We start from the raw sequence: 20,487 nt of genomic DNA on the forward strand, positions 1-20,487 counted from the left end.
CATAGATTTATATATAGCCTATATACAATTGGATCTGATCAGTGTTGTAGCTCCATTACTGATGTAAAATGTTATTTTAGGGTAAAACAAATACTAGAAAATCTGGCTCTCACAAACACAACAAAGAAAACATCATCATGCAATCAAATCTGTTTGAAAAGTCTGTATAGGTGATTGATGTAATTATGTAGGCTATTGTAGGCTAAAACATTCACCTTAATAAACGTAATACCCCCCATCCCCCCACCCAGATTCCCGACTGCTCGTCTTTCTTGGCGCAAGGCACTCTGGGTATTAGCGTAATTATGGAAGCAGCGCTGCTGCCATTTTGGCCTGAAAAACATTAGCCGGAGGCATTGACAGTGTCGCCTAGTCTGTCCAAAATGGCGGATTAGCTGTGTGTTGGAGTCTCAGTTCTTTGCAAGTTCTTTGGCAACAGCTGAGGAGGCGCGATGCGCTGGATGCAAGGCAGTGTTGGATAGGTACTTTACAACCTGGATTATTTTGGACCAGAAAACGTCAAACTGGTGAGTAAAGTAAAGCTGGAAAGTGGAAATAGTTTGCAAAATGCTCTGGAAGGAGTCACGTTTCCTGCATTTCCTTGGCTATACCGCAAGGCTCAGGCTTCCTTGGATTGTTGTGCAGATGACCAGATCGGCTCGCAGATCAGCCCGCAGATCGGCACGCAGATCGGCACGCAAATAGAGTAGACATGTAGGCTCTACGGGGCGCCGCTAGCGCTAACCCAAAAAAGACAGTCATGTAGGCATGGACAAGTCAAGTTTGCACCTTGTGTAAAACGGATTAAGATATCACCGAAGTAGATCGAGTTTGAGCTATCACCTAAAAGCTAAGCATACCGGAGCAGCTAGCGTTGCCGTAGCCTCAACGTGAGACTGATCAGTCATTCTCCCTTCAGAGTCTCAGATGCTAACCACTTACGTCGGCTCCAATGGCTTCACGCGATATACACGTTATCAATAGTTTCCAATATCGAGCCATTATTCACATGGAAGTGCCAAAGTTTTTAGCTCAGACACAGCCTTCTTCCGCTGTGTCATTTTGGGTTTCGACTGCTCCACAGCACCGCCGCGGGAAGTATCGGTTCTGGAGCGTGTACTGCACTGTTTACAATTGTGCATTTATTTTCTGTTCAAGATATATTTTGTAGACATTGTTACCTGCTGTCTACATTGCACTTCTATTGAATTGAAAATAAATCTAAAATTCAAGATCACAAAGTACATTGTAATGTATATATACAGTACACGTATATATATATATATATATATATATATACCGTAATTCTGCCAATAAGAGCCCGGGCGCTTATTATGCTAAATCAACTTATATATATATATATATATATATATCGCTCTGTGAGATGCCTTATTAAACTCAGGGGAAGTAAATATTGGAATAGCAAACCACCTGCAATGAGGGAGTGCCTGACATATCCCACTTTAAGACTGATTGATTGATTGTTTTATTTCCATAGAACACACCAATTGGTGCCCAGCCCGTATGGGCTTATGAGACACATCTCAAACATATTAAATAAATAAATAAGTACCTTCTCAGTCAGCGCATCGTCATGGCGATCGTCCTCCGGCTCGCAGTAGGAGGAGCCAGAGTTCATGTTGAGCAGCCAGGCTGCTGTCCGGTCCAATGCACAGGGAGAGGGAGCCTGCACCACACGCACGCGCGCGCACACACACACACACACACACACACACACACACACACACACACACACACACACACACACACACACACACACACACACACACACACACACACACACACACACACACACACACACACACAAACTGTTGATATTTTTCTGTTGATAGTTTTTGGTGTCTCAGAAGGTGTGGGAGCACTGAGGCTGTAGGCCTGTTACTGGGGCATGTGTTGAGCAGATATAGCCCATATTGGTAGCGTACTTAGCTCTTTTTATTTTCCATTATTCATTGTTTAATTGGAGTCGTTGTTTGTTCAGCATTAATTTGCAGCCTTGTAAATACAAGCTCACCTGTATATCCTGACATGGGAAAATAAAATCTTCACTTTGTGCACTCATCTGTGGCTCATCCTGGCTATTTTGCCTCTGGCTGCCATCCACAATAATATACATGAAAATGTGGTCTGTTTTCAATGTCTGGGGTCAATGACGTAATGTGTTATGTCTCTCTGAAGGCAGACATGATGTCTCTGCAGGTTACCATGGTAACACATTGATACCTTTATAATTACTTATATAGAGAGTCATGCCCACCTCCGGGTTAGGCATATGAACCAAGAGATTTCATCCACCATTTATTTTCCCATAGACATTTCGTAAAATGCTTTTAAAATACAGTTTTACTCAAACCAATTGATTCAGCTATATTTTGAATCAGGAGAGACTATATAACATTTCACTCATTTCACGAGCAAAACAAAGAAAATAACATACAAAAATCAATGTTTTCATCCAACTGAAATGTTATGGTCTCTCCTGATTCTAAATATAAGAATTTTAGAAATGTCTATGGAAAATAAAATGGCGGATGAAATCCCTTTGTTCGTATGCGTAACCCAGAAGTAGGCATGTCTTCGGGCACTCTATTACAGTAACTAGAAATCCCGTGCGCTCTCGGGTGGAGACTCTGGAGACACGCGAGAGCGCTGGGTTCGATTTTCCAGCTTTGTGGATCACTTTAAACTTGTAGGGCTGAAGTCTGAGAGCCCATCTTTCTATCTGTGTGGGAGGTCTGGACTTTGGGTTATTGAAAATGAGCTCTAGAGGTTTGTGGTCTGTGACCATGATGAACTCGGCCCCATATACAGTAGGTAGAGATGGAAGTGCTCGCAACTTGCAGACGATTGCCAGTGCTTCTCGTTCAGTCTGGGAATATCGTTGCTCCACTGGAGTGAGAGCTCTGCTTGCATAATTGTTTGTTGCATAATTGTTGCATAATTGTTCGCTTTGTCTGTCTGTGCCAGGATAGCACCAAGACCGAGTGGACTTGCATCAACGATGACACTGGTCTCTCTCTCTGGATGAAAGTAGCGCATGACTTGATTGCTTACCAGTCTGTCTTTCATCTCGGTTAGAGCATTTTTATGTTTCGTTTCCCATGACCATTCTACATCTTTCTTTGTGAGCTCACGCAGTGGCTGGGTGATTGAGGAGAAGTTCGGGTAGTTGGCCATTCCCAATAGGCTGCAAATCTTGCTTGGATTTTCTGAAAAAATGGGTGTTTGGCGCGATGCTTCAAATAAGGTCTCTTAAGCTTAATCAAACGCGAACCAGTGTTCAGCGGGATAATCTTCACACATGAGGACCACTTTCATGAGTTTTGAAGCGTAAATGCGAGCCCTAGAAGTAAAAAGCTCGTGCTAAGCTAATCCAGAACTACACACAGTGTCGCATAGGCTTCCCCGTCACGTCACCACTCAACCTGGAGTGTTGTTCATGTGTGCGCTGCTGTGCACTGATTACCCCGGGCTGAACCAGGTGAGGGAAAGAGAATTTCCATGTTCGTCCTTTGAAGTGATGACGTTATTGACGTATAATATCCCCGTCGACTCAACAGTGTAGTCTCATTTAGCCATTTGCTAGCTAGACGCCCTTTTAACGGCACGTAAAAGCTTCAAAACTCATAAAAGTGGTCCTCATGTGTGAAGATTATCCTGCTGAACACTGGTTCGCGTTTGAATAAGCCTGCGTTAACCACAGACCTTATTTAAAGCATCGCGCCAAAACCCATTCAAAAATCCCATAGGCGAAAACAGTGAAGAACCGGGAGTGTTAGCATCGATGTTTTCCGGACTGTTTCCTGCGGCTCTCGATAGCAGCGTGGTGGTTCTTCAATGGGTCCCTCCCGTTTTAGCAGGCATAGCTGTTGTGTGGATGGAGGAGCCAGATCGTGTGGATTCATTCACAACACTTGCACAGCATCCTCGTCGCCATTGTAGAGACTCAATGTCCACACCATGATGTATATCTAACAGGAACCTTTAATATGTGTACTAGCATGACATACACACACCATGCTTCTCTGTGGTGCGTAACATAACTGCAGCTTCCTGCTCGCGCAACATAGGACGTAGCGTGTCCGTCTCTTAGGACACCAGACCGACCCCAGTCGGGTTAATAACAATAAGGTTTGGGTTGTGGTTAAGATTATGCAGAGCCTTTATGGGTTGGTTACTAGTAATACTGCGGTGCGGACGGAGCACAGTCTGTATTGCATAAACTACGTTAATTGAGCTCGCAGACCCTATAACCGCACAAGGCGAACTAAAAAAAAACTAGAACGACCACAACGCGGACTTATGCCTCCGCCATTAGTTCATTCTTGAGTCCAAATCGCCATTGAGGCAAATTGGAAGAAATTACGTCAAGGCGCTCCTGTGATGTTGCGTTACAGAGCTTGGAAATTGGGTGTGTGAGGTCACAGTGACCTTGAACTTTGACCACCAAAATGTAATCAGTTCATCTTTGAGTCCAAGTGGACGTTTGAGGCACATTTGAAGAAATTCCATCAAGACATTCCTGAGATATTGCGTTAACAAGCTTGAAAATGGCATTCGAGGTCACAGTGACCTTGACCTTTGACCTTTGATAACCAAAATGGAATCAGTTCATCCTTGCGTCCAAGTCGATGTTTGAGCCAAATCAGAAGAAATGATATCAAACCCTTCTTGAGATATTGCGTTAACGAACTTGGGAATGGCGTTCGTGAGGTCACAGTGACCTTGACCTTTGACCTTTGATAACCAATGTAATCCTTTCATCCTTGCGCCCAAGTCGACATTTGAGCCAAATTGGCAGAAAGTCCATCAAGCCGTTCTTGAGATGTTGCTTTAACGACCTTGGGAATGGCATTCGTCAGGTCACAGTGACCTTGGCCTTTGACCACCAAAATCTAATCAGTTCATGCTCGAGTCCAAGGCGATGTTTGATGCAAATATGATGAAATTCGGTCAAGGCATTCTTGAGATGTTGCGCTAACAAGCTTGAAAATGGTGTTCGAGAGGTCACAGTGACCTTGGCCTTTGACCTTTGACCACCAAAATCTAATCAGTTCATCCTTGAGTTCAAGTCGATGTTTGAGGCAAATTTGATGAAATTCCGCCAAGGCATTCTTGAGATATCGCGTTAACAAGCTGGAAAATGGCGTTTGAGAGGTCACAGTGACCTTGACCTTTGACCATTGACCACCAAAATCTAATCAGTTCATCCTTGAGTCCAAATCGATCTTTGAGACAAATTTGATTAAATTCCATCAAGGCATTCCTGAGATATCGCGTTAACAAGCTTGAAAATGGCGTTCGAGAGGTCACAGTGACCTTGACCTTTGACCACCAAAATCTAATCAGATCATCCTTGAGTCTAAGTCGATGTTTGAGGCAAATTTGATGAAATTCCGTCAAAGCGTTCGTTAGATATCGCGTTAATATCGCGACATACGTACGTACATACGTACGTACGGACGGACGGACAACCCGGATCCATAATGCCCCCGGCCTGCTATCGCCGGCGGAGGCATAAAAAGTGAACAGTGAGATCAATCACTCCGACTAGGTCCGTCCTGGGAAGCAATCCTTGGGCCTCTCTTATTCCAAATTTTTACAAATGTTTTTGCTTTGAAGTCCGAATCTGCTCTGTCCATCTTATTTGCAGATGATACCAACATTGTTGCTGGACATTCAGACTTTGTTTCCCTGATCAGAGATGCCAATGCAATTCTAGCATAAACCTCAAGTTGGTTCCAGTTGAATAAGCTTTCCTTGAATGCCAAGAAGTCAAATTTTATAATTTTTAGAAATAAAAACAAGTTATTCCAAGCAGGCTTCAAAACTGCTCATTAATAATATTGAAATTAACCAGGTCTCTTCTTAAAAATGTCTTGGTGTATTAGTTGATGAATGAAAATGTATCCTGTGGATACGTCATTTTTACAAGCAGCTGAATACGACCTAAAATCATGTTTCAACGTTAAACGGTCGTGTGAATAACAGCCCAGTCTCAGAGTTTGGTGAAATTATAACCTGGTGCGGGATTTGAACTTGCGGCCCCTGGCATGAAAGTTGCCTCTCATACTGTAACCACTCAACTATCCATTCATTGCTATCCCTACCCTGAACCCAATACCTAACCCTAACCCACACCCTAAACCTAACCCTTAACCTGACCCTAAACCTAACCCTAAACCTAACCTTGAAAGTTGTTTTTTTTGGAATAAAAGTCACTTTTTCAACTTGCTTTTTGGCAGAAGTCGCGTAATACTTTTTCTCTGCCACTGAGGGGCACTAGTCTAGCATACGTGATACGTGGGTCATATTGCAGTCATACCACGTTATTGGTCGTATAAATTGGAGGACATGTTGGAAAAACCATATTGATTATGTATGTTATAAAATTATGAAGTCTTATGGCATTCTTCCTTGGTTAATCATTCCTGTCTTCTGACACTATATTATAGTTTAATATATCCTTATTTATCATATTATTGTAACATTATCTGGACCAGTACATATCCTTCTTCTCTCCAGAAAATCTTGCTAATCCAAAAGAGATTCTTAAGACTGGCTACTTCATCAAATCGATTTGAACAATCTGTTCAGGAAACTGATGATGTCACAATGGCTCTGGGAATGTGAAGGCCTAAAAATGTAAAATGTCGCTGTAGTGCCCCCCATGTTGTTTTGCACCAGATTCATTCCAGACCCCTGAAAAGTGTCTTTGTAAATTTTGGAGGTGATCGGAGCAACTCGGGGCCTTGCAACTCCGGACAAACAAACAGACAGCTGTCCAATTATAGTAAAAGATTCAGTGGTTACCTTGGTAAACAGGTCATTGTTTACAATAGAGTCAGTGGTTACCTTGGTAACAGGTCATTGTTTACAATAGATTCAGTTGTTACCTTGGTAACAGGTCGTTGTTTCTCAGGGCTGTCTCCTTTAGATGACGACGAAGTCTGTCTGAGTCGTGATTGGCCGCCGCTCGGCCAATCGGGACTGGAGGACATCATGCTGCCAGAGGCGGGACGAGGAGGGTAGGCGGAGCTACTGCCGCCGAGCATGCTGGGAGGTGTCCGGCCGCGAGGGGGGGGGCCCGGGGGGGCGGAGGAGGGGGGCGGAGGCTGGTCGATCCGACGCTGAGGACCTGACGAGTTCTGACGAGAAGGGGCGGAGCCTCCTGACGAGAAGAAAATTTGTTATGTTAACATAACCTCCAACCTCCCCCGAGTGTATTTTGTCATTTCCTGACTGTGTTACTTAGGCAATTTTTCTTTTTTCTTTACAAATAACTTGCACTGACCAGGGATTCCATTAGCTGGCTTTTGGCCGGTATCACGTGCAGTGAGCCGGCATATTAAAACGTCAAATGCCAAAGTGGCTGGTTGGAAATATGCCAAATTAATTAATTAATTAACAACATATTAAAGAGCCTAATCTTGTGTGACCTAAATGCAATCATTAGTAGTATGTTAAATAGGCTATCCTAATATTGTGTGATCTATAAGATAAGCTATGTTGCCAGGTCCACGGCAGAGTCAAGCTGAATAGGTTACCACTTCACCGCACACAAACGAGGAGATGCAGATAATTAATTTGAATTGCAACAGCGCTAATAGAAGGGGCAAGTAATGCGCATTAGTGGCAACAAAGAAGTGCAAATGGCTCTCCATAGGCTACCAAAAGTGATTCTGGAACAAAATGCATTCGGGCAACAAGCGCGAACGATTGATTGATTGATTGATTTTTCCACAATAACAAGACAAAGAAACACGCTCAGACACACACACACACACACACACACACACACACACACACACACACACACACACACACACAAACAAACAATACAAAAAACATAGGGTACATATATCGGAATTAGAGATGCACCGATTGCGATTTTGTTGGCCTATTTCCGATTTCCGATTTTTGAATAGTCTGACTTGCCGATACCGATTTTTGCCGATTCCGATTTTCTTTCTAAGAACAATAATTGACGGGTTATTTTTTGACGTTTTTTTTTTTTTTTTTTTTTACTTTGCTTTAATAGAAAATTAACATTCATGTCACATTTCTTATCATTTGCATGAGGTAGGACGATCTCACTCAAATCATCTCAAAATAAAAGTATTCCAGGTTACTGGACAGAGCTTTTCTTTTTTGTGTAAATACAATGAATTCCAGTATATCCCACAGCTATCATGCATTTACTTTTCCAAAAGAAAAAAGGTGCAACAGAACAGGGGCTCCAGATGGAGTAGCCTATGGCTAAATCTGTTACAAAGCATATCTTCCCCTATGGGGTTTAATGTTTTTTTTGTATATGTCCCTGCCAAATAAACTAATAAAAATAAAATAAATAAACGTCAAAATGTTATCCATGGACAAGGAGTTTATAGCCTAGGTCTGGAGCCCAGAGACCTTCGAAGCCATGCCCACTCTACAGTTGTGGATTTGGCTGTTATTGAGTAGCCTAGAGATGAGGAAATGAGTTTGAGTTGACTCAGTTTGAATATCGTAGTTTACACACAGAGTCCGTTTTTTTTAATCTGCCATTCGAAAAAAAATCATCTCGCACAGAAAACCTTGCACACTGGTCCAATGCGTTTTATTATTATGTTCATCGTCGTTCTATTCGCAATATGAAACAAAAGTCCTCTCCTGTATCCACGTTACAACGTGACTGACAGATAGCAGCAGCAGCAGGCAGCGGTGATGTGGACTGCAGCTGGTCGGGGAAGAGGGGTGAGGTGAAGTGAGCCGCGAGTGGGCTCCAACCTACCCTGCCCCTCCGCGGCTCCACACCGATGAAGACATGCTGTGGCATGTGTGTAGTGGCAGCTTTTGTTTTGGCTGCAACTCATCCGTCTCGGTCTCGCTGCTTTCGGGTGCGCGCACGTCACTTGAAAATCGGCTCACAGAATCGGCTATTTAGAGTGACCGGCGCAGATCACCACGTGCCGATCGATCGGTGCATCCCTAATCGCAATTTGACATTATACGTAACTATCAGCCGCATAATTTGCTTATGTGCTCGTGAGAAATATTGTGCCTGAGATCCCAGGCAAGGGCTTCATGCGAGACCAGCTCGGCGAGTCATCCGTCACCCCTAACCTCATCGAGGTAGGCTATAACGGGTCCCAAATGGTTGAAAACTTTTTAAGTGAATTGGTCCTCAGGAACCTAAGGTCGCTTTCACATATAAGCTGTTTGGTCCGGTTTAGCCGCGCCAGAGTTCGTTTCCTCGGATAGTGCGCTTCGTTTGGTGTGGTGTGAAAGCGCAAACGAACTCTGTTGCGGAACAAACAAGCGAACTCTGGTCCGCTGGAAAACGTGGGTCTCGGTTCGTTTGCAAGTGAATTCTAGCGCGGTTCGTTTGTGGTGTGAAAGCAAACCGAACCAAACACAAGAGCAAATATAGGAAAGGCAGTGCATCATGAGTAGAAGGCGGTAGAAGGAAGCAAAACAAACACTGAGGCGCGCACACGGGTCGGTGCGCACCGCGCTGCCTCGCTCGTCTCGTCTGAATGATGTTGGACCCAACAGCTCACTGCCTCATCTGCTGCTCATATTGGGTACATTCTTGTAAATATTTATTTGATAGTAACACCAAAGTAAAACCAGAAATCACAAGATCGCATAAAGGTGGTGTTTCTCTATGGGTTGTGTTTCACAGATTCACTTGTGTTGTTCAGTCAGCCCTCAGGAGGCAAGGAGGCAGAAGAGGAGAGATTTCCCCTCTATATTCTGTCCAATAGACGAGTGACTGTTTTGACCACATGACATTGATCAGAAAGTTTGGTGCGCTTGGCTAATTGCTGTGTGAAAGTGAACCAGACCAAATGAAAAATGAAACAATGTTGCAACTTCACCCCCCCGAATCGCACAGTCCACCAGCTTATATGTGAAAGCGACCTAAGTCTCTCCATCCGTATAACAGAGGTCATGTCCACCAACCACAGTTGGAAAGAAGGTGAAGAGGAGGACTTCCATTCCTTCAAAATATTTTTTTTGCAACAGTTGTCTTCTGTGTCAGAGACTGCTGCACAGCTGTAGGGAAGTTCAGAGATGACTTCTCTCTCTCTCAAGTTCTGCCTCTGGTTGCAGGATTATTTTGTAGGCCTTGGAGTATCAGTCAAATATTTTGGCCCAAAATTCCGTTAGTGAAGGGCAGAACCAGAAGGCATGAGATTGATTGATTGATTGATTCGTCCAACGTAGGCTAGTTGTCAATTTAAAAAGCGCTCGTATGATAAGAGGTGAATCAAAATGCTTACCACAAATAAAGTCAAATAGGAGCCAAGAGCAAGTGCAGGAGAGCTCTGCAGCATGCAGTAACGTAGTGTATCAGCGTAAGAACTCTCATGGGTGTGGCGTTGAGACTACTTGCATAGTAATGAAATACAATAAAAACATACTCATACATGAAACAATACATTATATACAGTCATCTTCCTATACCATAATGCAAATTACAGGTTGCTTTCCTTTAGGCCATTTATGTAATGTATGAAAGGTGTCAAAAAAATAATTAAAATTAACATTGGGAGTGGTCTTTGTGGGCCATCTCCAGCACTTCCAGGGCTTGCCCAGACCCCCGGATGGGCCCATTCGATAGCCCCTCCCTCACTTAAGAGGTGTGTCAAAGATTTTGGTGATACCATCTTACGTTGATTTTATATGAATTGGCTGCCTCGTGCAGCGACAGGCAGGTGAAATATGTGCTGCGACCCACCACCTGCGCAACTCCACACCGCGACCACATGAGGTGGAGCTTGCGGTCAGTGCTGGCAATGGTGGTGGCAGCATAGCACGGACATGGATTTGACCTCGTCGAGATCCACCAGCTGTGCCACATCAACTGGCTTCAATGATCTCTGGCCAAATTGGGCGAAGATCAGCATCACCTCCCAGTCTTTGCCTGGGTTGGCTGCTTCAATCGCCATGTGCAGCAGTTTGAACAGAAACACCTTGTCCTGCTGCAGGACATGTAATCTGCTCAGGTCCCTGAGGCATTGCTTTTGCAGCGTTGGCCGTTGTTTAGAGACGGCAGGCAGGCTCTGGAGCTTCCTTTTGAATATCTGGACCACCTTCTCCAGGAACTGCTGACATCTTCCTCGCGGTAAAAGCTGTGGCAAAGTCAGGGCAGGGCCTCCTTTTGTCTGTCGGCAAGATAGTCAGGTTAACGTGGTACCCCCCATCAAGCAGAGCATGTAGCCATCCATATACATGGGTTAAGGTGTCTGCTACTCCCCGTGAGTACTGGGGGAGGACCAGGTGTTCTTCGATGGCCTGTCCGGAAGGTACAGATGGTGGACATCCCCCACAATAGCCACCATGTTCTTGATCTCGATTACCAACCCATCAATATCATGGGAGAGCTGCAGTTACTCCGGACTTTGAGTGGTTGTGGCGTGTACACAAACACGGACATCCCGGAACTGGTCTGGTGTTTGGGCGGTGTGGAACGCACCCAACAGCAAGGAGGTGTTTGCTAAACCAAAGTCACGGACGTCCATAACTGTGTGACTCACTAAAAGCAAAGAGGAGCTGGAGCTGTGTGGAGCTGCGACCTGTCTGTAGGGTGTCTTGGGCTCGAATGACAGCAAAGCAGCAAGTGAAATCCATAAATAACTAAATAAATATAATTAAATAGATCTCTATATATAGCAAAATTTCACTCAAAATTACACCAACCCTACGTACCCATATGTAAAATCCGGCGAGGAATCATTTCCGACCATTGCGAGGTCTGTACGAGCTTCCGTTCGTGAGATATCGCCAAAAGAAGGAAGGAAGAAAAAGTGAAAAACGAAAATAAGGGCTTTTTATCTTTTTTTTTTTTAATGGGGCGAAAAACGGTGCCATCTTTGATAAACTAATGTTGGACATGACCTACCCCCCCTAATTTGGCTACGCCGGTTCCAACGAGACCAAGCACGAGTGGCTAGCAGCTTCCGTTCCCGAGATATGAGCAAAATAAACGGTGTCCACCCGCTATGCCGACCACCCACAGTGCCGACAGCCCGCAATGCCAACATTAGGTTTAGGCGTGGGGGGTGGGAGAGGTTAGGTTTCAGGGTTAGGGTCTGCGGGAGGTTAGGTTTAAGCATGGGGGGTGGAGAGGTTAGGTTTAGGCGTGGGCGCTGGGAGAGGTTAGCTCCAGCCGGTCCCCCGACACGCTGCACACTGCCTCGCTCAGCTGGTTCTGCTTGTGGGCTATCGGCATTGCGGACTGTCGGCACTGCGTTCTGTCGGCACATAGACGCGGCACCAAAGAAACAAAGGTCGACAAAGTGTTTTTTTATAGTCTGGGGCAAACCAGATGGAAAAGCGCCGCCATCTTTGATAAACTAATGTCGGACATGACCTACCCCCCCCTAATTTGGTCATGCCGGTTCTAACGAGACCAAGCGCGAGTCGCTAGTAGCTTACGTTTCCGAGATATGAGCAATTGAAAATAATTTATTTAAAAGTGTAAAAAAAAAAAAAAAAAAAAAAGATGTTACTGTCCTATTATACTAATTCGGTGACGGGCTTAAACCGGGTCTCACCTCTAACGATAATTCCGTTCTCGAGATATAGCCATTTGAAAAAAGAAAGTGGTTTGAGCCTAAACCCTTCCTCAGGGGATGTGTTAGGAGTGCGTTTCAGGTCATTTGGAGTTGGTACTATCCCTGAAAACCATTTTTTTTTTAAAACTTATACATAGAAAAAATTAAAAAAAAAATTTTTTAATTTTTTGGGGTATTACATCTTGCTATAAATGTCAGTTTTTCTAGCGCCAGACTACTAGACATCTCCTCAATCCATTGTTTAGATTTAGGTCTCTGAGTCTCTTTCCATTTTAAAGCTATCACACACTTGGCTTGTAACAAACAGATGCATTTCCTTGCATTTACTGACAAGTTTTCAGGGTATATGTGTAATAAACATAGTTTAGCTTCAACTGGAACAATACTTTCTATCATTTTGGAAATCTGCTCCAGAACTTCTTTCCAATATATCTGGAGCTTCGGACATTCCCACACGAAGTGAAATAAGGTGCCTTTTTCTTCATCACACTTAATGCAATTGTCAGGAATACTAGGATTAAAACTGTGTAATTTGACAGCGTAATATAAGTCCTGAGCAGCCATTTATACTGTAACAGTTTGCCTTTGATGTTTATAGTTTAGGTTTGGGCTAGATGGCATACGTCCTCCCAGTCCTTCTCCCATGCGGATAGACAAGAAAGGGAGTTGTCCTTAGACCCCGCTAGTGACATAGCATAAATCTGGACAACTAGACAATGACTGTTCCTTAGTATTTTTAATTTGGGAATGTACGAAGCTCCTAATTTGTAAGTATTTTAAAAAGTGTTTTCTGTGACCTTGACCTTTGACCACCAAAATCTAATTAGTTCATCCTTGAGTCCAAGTCGACGTTTTTGCAACACCTGCACCGCTTACTTCAACACCTGGGGGTGATTTTTTTTACAACAGCGCTGCAGTCATTATGCTGCAGTGGAACAATCTATTAGCCTTCAGTTCTTATCAATGTAAGGTATTTGGCGCGAATGATGACTTGCGATTATACAGCGGGCGCTCATGTGTGTTTGACATGGAACACCAATGTTACATATAGGTAGAACAACTTTTTGACTTGAAAATTGGGTTGACCCAATAGAGACACTCTTAAAGGGTGAATAAGCCTACTGTATATGCAATAGAACAAGAATAAGGAATGACATCATCAGCTTAGGAACAAAATAACAAGGAGGGGTCATTTGACCTGGTTGGGTTTCCGTTAGTGACAGTGCTCTTCTGGAATATTCCTCGCCACTGCTGCTGCTGGACAGTGCCGACATGCGGTCTCTCTCTCTCTCTCCTCGCTCTCTCTCTCCTCCCAGCGCCACAGACATCTGGGTAAGGAAAGCAGGTTTGGTCGTCATGGCGATGGTGTTTCTGTCGTCGGGGTTTCCCTGCGAGCCGTCGGAGGGCGTGGCATCAGGAGGTTGCCGTGGCGAGGTGGTCGTCATGTGATAGACGGGGTTCTGGAAGGAGAGGGGAAGTAGTCCGGTCCTGCGCTGCCATTGGCCATCGTCAAGGCCATCGCTAGGGGAGGAGTCCTGCAGGTCGACCAGAGACAGACTCCGGCTCTCATTGGTCAGCTCTGGCCCCTCCCTCCTGCTGCCATTGGTCAGTTCAGGTGCCACATCATTCTCATTGGTCTCTGAGTAGGAGGAGCTTGGGGCCGGAGAACCGTGCAAGCCTGCAGGAAGTGACATCACAGGCCAGGAAGTTAGAGGGTGTAAGTGTACAGTTTTAGTGTATGTACAGCTTAGGGTCATGTGATGTAATGTGTACGTACAGTTTATAGTAGAGCGGATAAGCACAATAATCGTGCACTTTTTGAGAAAAACATGAAATTTCACACATAGTTAGGGAATACCATAAGATTTATTTTAAGATTTAAGCCATTTTCCCGCATCTAATGTGTGCTTATAACAATTGTGCACTTCTTCAAAAAAGCACGAAATTTCTCACATTATTTTAATATGTGGAGGGAAGTCAGATTTGGCCTCACATCCAAGATGGCCACCATTCCTAGTCTAATGTTCAAGTGTGCTCATACCATGATAAAAGTTTCACAAATCTGAAAGTATTTCTTGGTGAGAGTGTAGGGTCCCCTTGGTAATCTAGAACAGATTTGAAACGTATAATTGTAATGGTCTTTGAACTAGACCTGGTTTTATGCGGTCTAGATGGGGCAAAAACAATTAAATCTTCCATTTTTCCATTTTCACAGATAGGATACAATTTTCACAAATCTCAAAGTGTTTCTTGGTGAGAGTCTAGGGTCCCCTTGGTAATCTAGCCCAGATTTGAAATGTGTAAGTGTAATGGTCTTTGAACTGGACCTGGTTTTATGCGGTCTAGATGGGGGAAAAACAATTCAATCTTCAATTTTTCCATTTTCACAGATAGGATAAAAGTTTCACAAATCTCAAAGTGTTTCTTGGTGACAGTATAGGGTCCCCTTGGTAATCTAGGCCAGATTTGAAATGCGTAAGTGTAATGGTCTTTGAACTAGACCTGGTTGTATGCGGTTTAGATGGGGGAAAAACAATGAAATCTTCAATTTTTCCATTTTCACAGATAGGATAAAATTTTCACAAATCTCAAAGTGTTTCTTGGTGACAGTCTAGGATCCCCTTGGTAATCTAGCCCAGATTTGAAATGTGTAAGTGTAATGTAATGGTCTTTGAACTGGACCTGGTTTTATGCGGTCTAGATGCGAAAAAACAATGAAATCGTTTTTCTCAAAAAGTGCACAATTCCTTATTGCTTATTTTTGGGAGCTAATCCGCTCTACTATTAGGGCCATGTGATGTCATGTTTACGTACAGCTTAGGGTCATGTGATGTAATTCTTTCTTTATTCGGATCCCCATTAGCTTCCACAAAGTGGTTGCTAGTCTTACTGGGGTCCACACAAGCAATAAAAACAATCACAAACACAAGCAATAAAAACAATCACAAACACAAGCAATAAAAACAATCACAAACACAAGCAATAAAAACATGTTTACGTACAGCTTACACCCCAAACACACCAGAAGCGTATCCGACGCTGAAGCAGTGCTGAAGCAACACCTCGCGGACGCAGTTTAATTTTGGCGTCCTTGTTAACAGGAGAGACCGATCACACCAGCGGAGCAAAACAGTGAGGCGCGGAGCAAAACAGAGCGCTTCTGGTGTGAATGGCCAGGCTCCTAATCGACACTTCCGTGACGCGCTGCTTCGGTGATGCTTCTGGTGTGTCCCAGCCATTAGGGTCATGTGATGTAATGTGTACCCACAGCTTATGGCACTTCCCCACCACATGGTACCGGCTCAAATCAACTCGACTCTCTTTTAGTAGCACCACTTGGTTTTCCACTGCAGATAGGACCCCCTCAATGGTTATCAGCAACATTGGAGAATATGGAAGGTGTTGTGAATTCCCTATGTGCTGCTGACAACAATGCCCCTAGAGGGCTTAGAATATACCTGTTGCCTAACCCCTCTAGAGGGCTTAGAATATACCTGTTGCCTAACCCCTGATTGCCAGTGATTGGAGTGAGTGACTCCAGGTGCATTTAGGTGAAAGCCTCTCACTCCAGTTCAGAGCAAACAGACCTGCTACACAGATGTCTCCATTTCTGCCTTCCTCATGCGTTTTTGACAGAGTCGTTTGTGATAATATGTTATGTTTAGTTATGTTTGTAAAGATATGGTTGATTACATGTTTGCCTCATTTATGGATAACTTGATTTATTGGATTGAATATTGATTTGTGTATTTGTCTCGTTGATTATACTGCAGAAAACCATGAGTTGAATGGAGAAAAATAAATGACAACTAATAAATGACAACTAAACTGCATTCCCTGTCAAGAACTATTTGAGGCCCTTAAGCGGTCAACTATTCCCACCTACACCAGCACATGTACATTCCAATCTAATACAGAAGGCATGTGGTTTTGCGGGTTGCCATTAAATCATCATCATCATCATCATCAGTATATAAATGGGAGCTAGGGCTCTGACCTTCTGTTTCTCTGTCCCACTGTGATGTCATAAATCCCACTGACATAATCAGTGATGTCATAAATCCCACTGTGACATCATCAGTGATGTCATAAATGTACATACTGTAAGTACATAAGAGTGTTTTGATGCAGTTGGAATGTGTATTTGGTGACTTAACTAGCAGGAGGGGCATGTCGCTACTTTCTACTGCATGCAGAGAGAAGAGAATTGGGAAGATGGCAAATAGGCCAATCTCCCAAAATGGCCTGTTCCTTAAAAAAAACTATTGGGGTAGGAAAAAAAAGTCAGGCGTCAGTGGAAGAAACTGTGGCCGCTACAGTAGCTTCGCTATTTAAATATGGCAGTTTGTGCAGGATGTCCCGTGTCACGTGATGATGACAATTCTCTCCGACCAATCAGCAGTCTGCAGTGTTTTCACGTCACCTTTGGTCGCCTCAGCTCGCTGGGGAACTCGACGGAGGTATGTATGTATGTATGTATGAGGTATGTATATATGATACATGGGTTGAGCTGGTACCATGCGGTGGGACATGGGTCATGTGTTGTAATGGGTCCATGCAGCTTAGGGTCAGGCATCAAAAGTCACCTGTGGCAGGCTGCAGACTTGATCCTTTAGTGACAAAGAACAAGTCTTTGTTCTCTGGAGTTGGAGAGGGAAGCCTGGTAAAATCTACCAAACTACACACACACACACACACACACACACACACACACACACACACACACACACTTCAAGGTTTCTGCAGGTTTCAACAAGTCATTATGAATGCAATATGGCCTATTTGTTGTCGATACTGGCAAAAACAGCCCGCCCCACGTTTATAAAGGGGTGGAGGAGATTTTAGGTTTTCTAACCTCTCCCAGACCCTACCCCGAAACCTAACCTCTCCCTAGACAGACGCTAAACCTACCTCTCCCCAGACCCTAACCCTAAAATCTCCGGAAACCACGCCCACCCCTGTATGAATGTACGTTACCATTTTACAATAACGGAGCCGAAATTGTAAAATAGCAACGTTGGTCCAAAATGTTCCTATTTTAATAATAATAATAATAATAATAATAATAATAATAATAATAATAATAATAATAATAATTGATTGGATTTATACTCAAAGCGCTTCACATATCAAGGGAGGGAGGGGAGGGAACTCAACTCATCCACCACCGATGTGCAGCACCCACCTGGGTGATGCACAGCAGCCAGTTTGCGCCAGAACGCTCAGCACACATCAGCTCTCATGGTGGAGAGTTGAGGACTGAATGTGCCAATTAAGTAATGAGGGATGATTAGGTGGCCATGATTGAAGGAAGGCCTGTGTGGGAATTTAGCCAGGGCCCCGGGGTTACACCCCTCAGGGCACCGGGGTTACACCCCTACTTTGTGAAGAGTGCCGATGGGATCTTTAATGACCACATCAGGACCTCGGTTTAACATCTCATCCGAAGGACGGTGCTCACTCACAGGACAGAGTCCCTGTCTCTGTATGCACCGAAGGGTCTTTCAATGCTGCGGTGTAGCACTAGCTCTATTGCAGCGGATTGGGCATGATCAACCCTTCCGCGGGCAACGCTGCAGACAGAGTAGGAAGGCTGATCCGTGAGCGGCTGCTTCTGGGACGCGGGTCGGGGTCTTAATCGGCCTCGGCTGGGATTACTGGGCGAGGGTGTATGATGTTGGAACAGACCCGAAACACCTTACGACCCCAGTTAACATCACTGTTGACGCGTCCCAGCGCATGCTGAAGCATTGTATTTTGAACTGTTTGTTTTTGCATTTCTCAGGTTCCTCCTGATGTTTGGATGTTTTCTTTCACTACACTATTCTCTTTCCTAACTCAACCATGACTCCTGATTGGTCGACTAGATCTTAACGCTAACAGGAAGTAGCATGGTGCTAACCCGCTGTCCAATCCCACGCTGCCTTGTAGGCCCATAGAGAGAGCGCAGGCTGCCAGCGGAGGAGAGAGGGGGGGGGACTGAGGGGGTGGAGACACCACCCGCTGAGGCTCTGGAGAGGAAATGGCCATGCCTCCTGGATTAGCCATGCCTCCTGGATTAGCCACACCTCCTGGGTTAGCCACACCTCCTGGATTAGCCATGCCCCCCAGATTAGCCACGCCTCCTGGGTTAGCCAGCGCCGCAGAGACTTCCCTCAGGATACGAGGCAGAGGACCTAGATTAGACAGACAGGACTACAGACAGGTAGACACACAGACAAGCAGACAGACAGACATACAGACAAGCAGTTATACTGGGACGAGTTTACAGACTATCTAATAGTGTGAGGAGTGTAGCACCCAATAATGTCATCATTTCCTGAAAATGTAATAAAATTGGCACTTAAAGGAACACGCCAACATTTTGGGACATTCGTCTATTTGCCATATTCCCGATAGTAAGATGAGAAGATAGATACCCTTCTCTTCTCTGTGCATGCAATAGAAAGTAGTGACGCGCCCTCCTGCTAGTTCTAGCACAACTACGTAGTAAGTAAGTAACTTAACTCATTCACCGCCAATGACGTCTTTGACGTGTTATCAGCAATGGCCTTCCCCGCCAAGGACGTGTTTGACGTGTTTTTGTTTTTATTGGTGCAGCGCCTGCAGCAAACACTTGCCCAGCCTGTCACACAGACACAGGTCCCTGCCTTCAAAGGGTAGCCGACAGCACGCGATCAAACACATACCGCAGCTGTTGTTTTGAAATCTAGCAAGAGGAAAAGCAGAGAACGGGTAACGCTTCCTTGTGCAGACAGGAGAAACGCAATTGAAACGCCCTCGGCACGAGCTGGAGTCGCCTTCCTCTGTGCCAGCCAGGAGAAAACGGGAGAAAGTAATCAAGAGATGTGTTTGATCATCGGAGGAATGAGGAAATGATCGATCAGTTTGCGAGGGCGGTGAGGACGTGTTGAATAGCCGAGGGGAAAACGGGAACGATCAAATAGCAGAGTTGATAGGGAGACGGGTGTACCAGAACAAATCAAAAATAAACACAGGAACAGCTAGGCAGCAGCGGGCAGAAGGCACTCACAGCAGCCCGCTGTCCTTCTCAAGAGCTCTTCAGTTATGAAATCGCTGGGCTGCGTGCCCTCCAGTGTTGCTCCTGGCCAATCCCAGCGCCACAGGGCGTGGTTATTGCTTATCCTATGTTGGGTTAGAAATCTAAAAGGGGGATCGTGTGTGTGTGTGTGTGTGTGTGTGTGTGTGTGTGTGTGTGTGTGTGTGTGTGTGTGTGTGTGTGTGTGTGTGTGTGTCTGTCTGTCTGTCTGTCTGTCTGTCTGTCGGTGTGTCTGTCTGTCTGTCTGTCTGTCTGTCTGTCTGCACACTCACACCGAGTAAACTGTATTGTTGAATGTAAAAAAAAAAGCACTTCATGTGTGTATATATATATATATATATATATATATTTTTTTTTGTCATTTGTGTCCTAACGAATAATATTTACATGTCTGATGTCAATACAGTTCAAAATAAAAGAATTGAGAGTGAGTTATGCCTGAGATTGTGCCCTTTTACAAAAATGCTTTTTTCTCCCTTTTCTCTTCCCAGACAGGCTTTTTTGATGAACATGGGGTGTATAAAAAGGGTTATAAGTAGAGTACAGAACATGCTAAAAGCTAACTTTCTTTTTGGGGGTGAAAGTAGAGACTTAGATCTTCATTTCGAGGTATTGGACATCACTGTAGTCCTAGTACAGAATTTACTGTGGGTCTTGAAAGATGACCAAACATTATGGAAATACTTGGCCTGTGCCAAAAATGCCAGTCAGATATTGGCAGTGAATGAGTTAATGGCCCATTTCCACCGCTGGTATCAACACGGCCCCGCACAGCTCGTCTCGCTTTTTTGTCTCATTCCACCGATCAAAAACGTGGACAGCCCGGGTTGAGTCGGGGTT

At 44.5% G+C, this 20,487-nt stretch overlaps 1 pseudogene across 1 annotated transcript in view; it reads right to left on the minus strand.

Annotated features, from left to right (window-relative positions):
- Positions 1 to 20,487, minus strand: part of LOC310783951 (disabled homolog 2-interacting protein-like) — a 71,813-nt pseudogene that overhangs the window by 7,431 nt on the left and 43,895 nt on the right. The window contains exons 10-14 of the transcript in view: positions 18,490 to 18,782; positions 17,174 to 17,265; positions 13,768 to 14,265; positions 6,918 to 7,192; positions 1,574 to 1,687 (exon numbers count right to left, since the gene is read on the minus strand). The product of the transcript in view is annotated as a disabled homolog 2-interacting protein-like (transcript). The remainder of the gene's footprint in view (positions 1 to 1,573; positions 1,688 to 6,917; positions 7,193 to 13,767; positions 14,266 to 17,173; positions 17,266 to 18,489; positions 18,783 to 20,487) is intronic.

The sequence above is a fragment of the Poromitra crassiceps genome (assembly GCF_964638095.1).
Source record: "Poromitra crassiceps genome assembly, chromosome: 10".
NCBI classification, from domain to species: Eukaryota; Metazoa; Chordata; class Actinopteri; order Beryciformes; family Melamphaidae; genus Poromitra; species Poromitra crassiceps.